The sequence below is a fragment of the Brachyistius frenatus genome, unplaced genomic scaffold (assembly GCF_029030835.1).
Source record: "Brachyistius frenatus isolate BFR_SWC_R1_liver_20210118 unplaced genomic scaffold, ASM2903083v1 Contig_1, whole genome shotgun sequence".
Classification (NCBI taxonomy): Eukaryota; Metazoa; Chordata; class Actinopteri; family Embiotocidae; genus Brachyistius; species Brachyistius frenatus.
Genome location: NW_027210600.1, coordinates 10,304,827 through 10,313,680, shown reverse-complemented (window position 1 = coordinate 10,313,680; position 8,854 = coordinate 10,304,827). Strand labels below are relative to the sequence as shown.

The 8,854-nt window shown below is 43.0% G+C and overlaps 1 protein-coding gene across 6 annotated transcripts in view; it reads left to right on the top strand.

Annotated features, from left to right (window-relative positions):
• Window positions 1-1,705: 1,705 nt before the first annotated feature.
• The window catches only part of LOC138615581 (leucine-rich repeat and fibronectin type III domain-containing protein 1-like protein), a 178,130-nt gene continuing 170,981 nt past the window's right edge, over window positions 1,706-8,854 (top strand). For all 6 annotated transcript variants that reach the window (XM_069689323.1, XM_069689342.1, XM_069689333.1 and 3 more), the window contains exon 1: window positions 1,706-2,442. The gene's annotated coding sequence lies outside the window, so the exon portion shown is untranslated. The remainder of the gene's footprint in view (window positions 2,443-8,854) is intronic.

The following is an 8,854-nucleotide window of genomic DNA, read 5'->3' as shown; positions in this document are numbered from 1 at the left end:
TTCACCCCTGAGTGTTAATTACAAGTATTATATTAACTGTTTTTCAGGGATGAATCTTATAGGATTACACATTATTAGAGTGACTCAAATGAGGGCATATGCTTTTAATTTGGTGACATGCTGCCAGGCCACAATACTAAAATGAAAATAGCTAGCTAGATAAAACTCACTCGAGCCAACAACACTGCCTTTCAAGATATTTTGGGAAATATGATTATTTGCTTTCTTCATGCCACTGTCATCTGTGCCTATGACTAAAGGTTGCAGTACCTTTAGTACAGCTGGTCATTTAAGACTGGAAGTGTGGGACAAAGTTCTGCTCCTTCCAAAGGTAACAGAATCCACCAACACCTCCACAAATCTATCAAATGAATTTAGCTAATCTTAGCTTAATCTCAGCGAACGGAGTGTAGGAAAAACATGGTGCTTTTCAGAGGGGTTACGTGCTGTCTCTCTTGGACAGCTGGGGTCGGTCCCAGTGAGGTTGCCAGCTGCTAGCAGTGGCTTGTACAACACAGGAGAGAGGCATCTTCTCCGGTAACTCTAAACTATTGCTTTTAAAAGTAAGATGGGAACGAGCTGCCAATTTCGCCTCCACTGGCAACCAAAAGTCCATCTGAGGAAAGCTTGACTATTTTCAAGATTTAGAAAAAAAAAATGACACAGTTCAATACAATTTATGAGCATATTTACACAGGACTAAAGTGGTATTTTTTTTGTTTTAATCAAAATGGTTATGTTTTGAAATAACTAGAATCTCTGATTAACTTCAATAACAACAACCCCTCCTCAGACTAAGTAGTCATACATTGCATTTCAGCCCTGACAATAACTATTTGAATATCAGTTGATCACCTTTGTGCGTATCATTATCATCAAAACTAAAAAAAAAAAAAAAAAAAAAAGGTAAATACTTTCTAAATCATAACAGTGAATGCGAGTATTTTTACGAATTTAGTACGTAACTGCATTCCCACGGCCGTCTTGAGGTCCCCGCCCCGCACTTTGAAAACCTCTGATCGTGTCAGTGTCTATTGTGTTTCTTTACAGACCCTTAAACTATATCGGCTACTTCTCCCAGGCAACCGCCCCGGAGATGGCATCACCCGCCGTCGTCATAACGCATCCATCTGCTATTAGCAGCTTGTAATCCCAGAGCAGTGACTTTTCAACAGACAGAGCAGGACACCGGTACGGAGGGACGGAGACAGACAGGGTAGGAGCTGGTGGGCGTATCGCCTCCCGGGACAAACCGCCGCGCACAGAGAGAGAAAGTAACTGCAGGAGGGAGACGCTCACCGTGGCGGAACAGAGCGCGTGTAACGACAGGATGAGGACACCAATGTTTCCCCGGTGAGATCCATCCTTCTCTTTTCTGTCTGAAGCTGGGCATCCCCCTCTGAGCTATAACGCCTCTATCTTGTTGGGTGCCGTCCTTCAACGTTGCCCGGCGTCTTTCCTCGGAGAGAAGGGAGAGGTCAAGACAAAGTCACTACTGAAGCTGAAACAGGGGTGGGGTGGGGTGGGGGTGGGGGGTGGGACGGCTGTTTACCAAGCTCCTGTGATTGTACACTTTCTTTAAAATTGCAAGCTTATTGTTCGATTTCTTACCTGTGGAAGACCTCGGGACGGATAAACACCTACCGACCATCAGTCAGCGAGGATTTTCTTTTTTTTTTTAAATTATTATTATTATTATTTTTTTTTATTCTACAACCAAGTGCAAATGAAATGCGAAGAGCCGTGAACGAGAGAAACGTGGTGTTTTGGGGCAGCAGTGACAGCTGCTGAATGGGGAGGCAAAGAGCATCTATAGGGGAGCTTCCGTGGAGACCGGCTCAGTACTAGTCTCAAACCAACACGACCGGAGTCCGGAGTTGTTTCCTCACTCTCCCGTTACAGCCGCCTTCCCTCTGGTCTTTAGACTCTGGATCCCGGCAGTGTAAAAAAAAAACCTCGGCACGTGTGTATTTTCCTTCAACCGACCGATGAACGGAGTCTTAACAGAAACGATGTCAGCTCAGACCAAATGAGCGCGCAACGCGGCCGTGCGCCGGTTTTGACGGCGTCTTTTCCACTCTCCCGGTCCTGTCCCAGCGGACTACCTGCGGGCAGCGGGTTGCTGTAGGTTTTAGGTTTCCACCAGTCGTCTACCCGCACCGCGGCTTTTTGGTGCAAACTCAACGGGAACTAAATCGAAACGCCCGGCTTGCCCCACTGCCTCCTCCAGGAGCCCCGCGGCGCGACCAGCCTTGCTCGGTGGAAAACAGAAAAAAAAAAAAAAAAGTGGATATGATCTCGTATTTGGTATGAAAATTTGTCTGACCAGGAAGGGGATTTTAAACATTTCTTTGCTGAGCGGAGTTATTCACCTGGCTTGACAAGGGAGGAGATAACCGGGGGAGAAACAGCCTCTACCTAACAGGAGAGGAGAACGCGCAGGTATGACAGTGTCTTTATCTACTTTTCTCCTCTATCCGATTATCCCCAAATCCCCCCCCCCCCTTCACCCCCCCCCCCCCCCCCCGTCACCTCCTGCTCTTTGTATGTTCTCGCTTTTTCGTGCCGCATCGGTTTGTTTGTTTTTCTAGAGGTTTGTAATTTTAGAAGAGCCGGGTTGAGTACACGGACAGGGAGGCAGAAGAGATGGCAGATGGGGAGATAATGGCGCTGGTGTTTTCTCTCCCGTACGATTTAGAGATGGTGATATCCTCTCTAGATTAAAGACAGGAGGAAAGGAGAGGAGGGGGGGGGGTGATGCTGCTGAGAGTGGGTGTAAAGCATGGGACGTGTGAAGACGAAGGTCTAAAACAGATGAGGAGATGAGATTGGGTAAGAGATGGACAGAGACGGGATGAAACAGGAGGCAGCTTAATGAAACAGCATGGCAGGAGAAGGAGTCTGAGAGTTTAGGGATGTGAGGGGGGGGGGGGGCGCAGAAGTGAGACAGGAGGGGCTTAAAAGGAGTTGTCAGGGGAAGACGGCAGAGGGAATGGTGCTGAGATGGAATACAGAGAAGCAGCAAGGGAATGGAGAGGGGCTGGATGAAAGGGGAAGGGGAGACGGGAGGGCATAACGGCAGGACAGAGGGCGTCTGGCTGGAAAGGTGTGGAGAAAATGTATGAGGATGTAATGGAATAAAATAGATTAGGAGGGCATGGTAGTGCAGGTGTGAAGTGAATGGGGGGGGGGGCAAGAAGATAGCACAGGAATGAGAAAAGATAGAGAGAGCACATGTTGAAGCTTGCATTGAAATGATTCCCTTAAAAAAAAAGCCCATGATGCTGGAGGCCAAGTGGAGAATACGCTGTCAATCTGTCGATGCTATAGTATCCGATGGACTGCTGTGTAATGGTTGCTGCTGCACCATAGAGACGGAAAGAGAGACCGGGAGATGAGGGGAAATCACATAAAGCTCAAGCGAGAGCTGCACACTGCCAGCGATTTCGTTTGCTGTGTCAGCTCATCAGCTCCTCTTTACCTGCATGGTAAAATTTCTCGGCCCTTTAACGGTCTCATTTGCATTTTGATTGGGTTTTGTGATGGCTCTAAGCCCCCTTAAAACACATGTAAACACACATGCAGGATTACATGAGCTTTGGAGGAAGTTGTCCACTGGTTTTCCTGTTTCTATCTCCAAATGTGTATATCTGTGGCTTAGCTCAAGCCTGGTTTCAATATTTCAATCGCTATTGCCTGTGTTGTGTCACTCTTTTTCTTGCTTGTGTTAACATATCATGTTTGAATGTGGCTTCAAACGGTGTCCAGGCTGAAGTTTAAAAGCGTCTGTGAGCTTTTCATGCATTTAAAACTGCAATCCAAATGCATGCAATCACTGTATTAAGGCTGGAATGAAGGGGGAAACGTTGGAAGTCAATAAAATTATGACGAGCACTTATTGATCGTGACCATGAGTATACTGCTTAAAGCCGAAAGTATTCCGAAAGAAGATTGCAGGCTGATTTGGTCTCCAAACCAACGCAGAAATACATTTCAGTAATGCTTTTGTATAATTAAGAGGCCAGTAGATGTAGCCCAAAGTGTGCTGTAATTATCTCTGCCTTGATTCTCTAGATTCTTGGTAACTGTGACCTCTGTCACAGTGAGCACAACACGGGAGGGGTTATAGCTCATATTTTGGTAAAGCTCTTATTTGAGATGCAGTGTCATAATGCATCTCCATATCCCCCACATGAATAAGCAAAATACTCTCACAATGCCATGGAAACAGTGGAGTTCACGCAGGCAGTTAAAACATAAGAATCAGATATAGGAAGTTATTTCCAGCTTTTGTATTTGATTATACTTGAGTATCCTAAATAAATAACTGGGTATAACTGCGCTTGCAAATACACTAATTCAATATTTTTAAAAGCAATGGCTTTGAGCATTTTGGGGATGTTGCTGTGGTGAGACAAATAAATTAGACTGTTTAATGATCATAAACAGACCAATTTGCACTGCTGAGTGAGAACCAATGACTCAGAATATTAATGCTATTCATGTGAGAAAAGCTGTTTGTGTTCCTGAGTAAAAAAAATAAAATCACATGGAATGTTTTTAAAAATCAAAAAAAAAAAAAAATCAATCTTCTCGCATGTCTGAGAGTGATTGTCAAACATTTTTAATGCAGTTAAAAACCCTTGTTCTTCCAGAGTGTACTTCACTTAAGGCACAAACAATACAGCAATACAAAGGTGAATTGGATTTCATTTTGGTAAAGTTAATGTAATAATGTTTGTTTGCCATTATTGCACAGCATTGGAGCTGTGCTAAAACCTGACAACCCTCAGCATGAGCAAGCATAAAATCGTGCACGAGTCAAGAGCGGCCACAGTTTAAAAAGACACGCAAAGTGCAATAACACCGCAAAGGTCAGCTGACTCAGTATTACCGTCCGTCTTTCCCGACCCAACGTCTCACTGATTCAGGGATGCTATGCTAACACTATCCGTGCTGTGCTCACACACCCGAGACACTACAAAAGCCTCAGCACCAAGGTGAGAGCGTGCATTACATCTCACTGGGGTTATCAAGTGGGCACCACCCTTCACCGGTGTTTCGCCGAGTTCGGCGCGCGAGTCCTCGGAACGGCTCAACGGCAGTCCTGGCGTCCCAGAAGTACTCTCGTCAGTCCTCACACCCACCGACCCTGCCTTAACCTGTTTTACATCCAAACTAGAATGACTTCTGCCTCCGCACTTTGGCAACATTATCTTTGCTCAAAGCCGCAAGTTCATACCTGCTGCACATGACCACCAACACCATTTCTTTTCTGCCAAATCTAGAGATTATCCTGTTCAGCTGCTTCTTCCGTCTCCCTCACTCTGACTTCACATCGTACAAATCTTAAAGAAACAATTCCAACATTCTGGGAAAAAATGCTTACTCGCTCACGTGATCAAAACTATTCTCATGTTTTTTTTTTTAATATAAATCTACACAGCAGGGGGATAGCTGAACTTAAAGATTGGAATCAGGGAAAATCAGCGAGCATGGCTCTTAAGCAAAGGGTAACAAAACCTCCCTTCTAGCACCTGCAAATATATATATATATATAAATTCAGTGTTGCGCTGTAGGCTTTCTGCAGGACAATTTCTCAACTAGGTATTTTAACTCCAGATATCTCGGCTGGTTGTCCGGCACCCTTATGGTGACAGCAGGACACCTCAATACAGCGTATCCGAAGTCAGGACTAAAGCTTGAGACACACCCATGTGGTGCAGCACTCGCGGAACATCTTGATTTCAATTTCAGCACCAATTTAATAACTCAGGGCAGCCATCCAGCCTCATGTCTGCGGTGTCTGATCCAGAGAATAGATGAAACACCTGTTTTTCATGTGTCATGCAAGCGGCTCCAAAACTAGACAGATGTGTGAAATCTGTGATGTCATCTGCCATGTGCAATATATATTCACAGCAGAAACCCGGTGTAGGCTCTAATTATGTTATGTCAGTAATTTGTGTGAAGGGCAATTCTTTTCCAGTGCTCTGTCCGTCTTTCTATCTCTCTCTCTCGGTCTCATCTCTGTGTGTCTTGCTCTGATCGAGCGATTTTGGCCTAGAGGCCAAACTGTGGTACTGCATCTTCCGCCTTTATCAACAGTCACACTGGCAGTCATTGGAGAAGAAGCGGCTGGAAAATAACTCTTAAAATAACTCTTTTCAGTATCAGGTAATGTGACCCATTTTTTTTTTTTTTTGAAAGTCTGGAAGAAGCACATATACCTTTGATTTTATCTCATTACGGTGTGCAGAGAACCTTCAAGAAGTCTTGGCCTCACATGCTGTCTAAAGTCTTGACTGATTAGGACGCTGATGTGCATCCTTTACGGGCCCGAACTCGGCGAGTGAACTCTCAAGTCTAGACTGTCGGAAAAAAAAAAAAAAAAAAAAAAAAAAACTAAAATAAAACTTTCAGTTGAAAGGTAAACCCGCTAGCCAGTTTTTGTAATATATTTGAATAAAAACAAGGACAAAATTACGGATAGGCCTCACTACCTCTCTTTATTTGTGTTTATATATATATATATATAGTATACTTAATGATATTCATTGGAAAGTGGTTCCACATAAGTCACCCAAAGGCCACAGAGGCATTGTTGTGCTGCCAAATTATATTTTAAAGCTAACTTTAGCTGCAGATAAACTGGCTGCAATAAATATCATATTTCAAATTTGATCTTCCAACAGAAATGATAAGATATTACAATGGAACGGTTCCTTTCAGAGTACACTATTGGTTGTTTGGTGAAAGTGGTTATGTGTTACGATGTCTTAATAGCTCACAGAATCAATGATGCTATTATGTTATATATTATGTTGTCAGCCTAACCTATCATGTTCTGTAATGCATTTGCAAATGTTTTCTGTCTGTACTCAGTGTTGTATGGTTGTCTGTGCAGTCTAACACTGAGGCTTAAATAGCATTGAGCTTACTGAAGCATGTGCATGCATATATCATTGAACAGACTAATTGGAATTAAAATAAAACACACACTCCTGTTTAATGCTATTATATTTAGTTATTGTTTTTTTCCGGACAGTATGCTTCGCTAATTAAGCTCCAACTCCGCTCCCAGTGTTGCAATTTTCTGCTGCTGCTGCTGCCTGGAAGTTAATCAGAGTTAGAATAGCATGGATCATAAACACCTGAAAAAACACATTTCCCTGTTTTTGTATGGTAACTAAACAAAACCAACAAACCAGATATAATGTGCTCATTTTAGAGGTGCTTGCAGGTGGACTTTTGTTGTATTTTGATACAGCAGACTGTTTGGCTATGTTTGAAATCAATGAGCTAAGCTAAGAACACCAGCACTTGCTGTAGCTCCATATGTATGTATGTCATCTCATCTGTACCTCTGCAAGAAAACCAATAAGCATTTTGCTTAAACTGTGCAAGTGTGTCTTTAAACAGTAAACTTCAGAATGGATTAAGTTAGGATAGACAGGCATGGAAAGGCAGAAAGTTCCTGCAGAGAGGAAGGGCAGAGACTCTTTTGACCCTGTTTTCCCAATATGAAAATAGGCCATGAAAATGGCGCTTCGTGATCCCTCTTGGCTTAATGAGCTTTATACATAAGGTTTCAGAAAAAAAACAACAACACCAGAGGAGTAAGTGTGAGAAAAACTGCTGTCAAGCCTTGTTTTGAACACAGCAGTCATATGTGTACTGCTGTTCTGTAGTTCAGGTAGCTATGATTCAGTGGGTGCTCAGGGTGGGCTTCTTTTCTCCTTCCAAACTGAGACAGTCAATGGTGGGAGATTAATACGAGATGGCACAATCAGGGACCAACCTTATTAATATAGTCATATAATGCATTACAACTATAATAAATGCTGACAGGCCTGGGTCCATGCTATTAGCCAATGCAATACGCAAGGTAGCAATCCAAACCCTTTTTGAACTAACTTTGAACTATGAATCCATCTACTATTGGCATCATATTAAAATACCTCTCATTCTGTCAATGTCAGAGTGAATAATGAAGCTGAAGAGAAGTGTAGATTCTGAAGGAGTATAAGTCTAAATGATTGATGTGTCTGTCTGAGAAAGGCAGCAGACAACAAAAAAAATGGAACACACAAAGAGACACTTAATGAGTTTTAGAGAGAGAAGGAAAATAGTTTCATCACTGTGGGGGAGTAATGTATACATCTGTAAGTACAAGTGAGGCTCATGCAGTGTTTGTGACACTGTATAGACTGAATGTATGTTTACATTGGTGAATGGCAGTATTTACTTTATCTCCAAAAAGGAAGGATGCACAGCGATAGGATGATGTGGCTGCAGGAAGGGTCTACATGGCAAAAGTAAAAGCCAAGAAAGAGATGCAAAGAAAGACAGGCTAAAGAAAAGACAAATAAATGGAAGGGAAGATATACGGCTGAAAGTGTGGAGATAGTAAGAAGAAATCCAAACAGGAACATGGGTGGCTGTTGGGGGGGAAGTGACCTCTATTCAACAAGGCATGTTAATTAAGAGCGAATACTGTGTTTTGGGTGAAGTTAGTCTGACTCACTAAATGTAAAATGCTGATATAACCCTGCCATCGGCCGACTATTTCAGGCGACATTTTCTTCCTCTTCTGCTATCTGTGTGTTACAGTTTTTAAAATCCTTTGCAACAGTAAACAACAAACAACCTCTAAGCTAGCTACATGTTGACAACAGCAAATTCTGACAAAGATCTGAATCAGGCCGGTCTGTTTGCTTCTCTTTTCTGGGGGGAATTTAGCCATTCAGCTTGGTATCACACGTAATACACTCATCAGTCCAGCAGAGAATACTGTGTCAGTGTCCCGTTTGGCCTCACAAATACATGCATGTTTAATCTACAAAGCAAAAG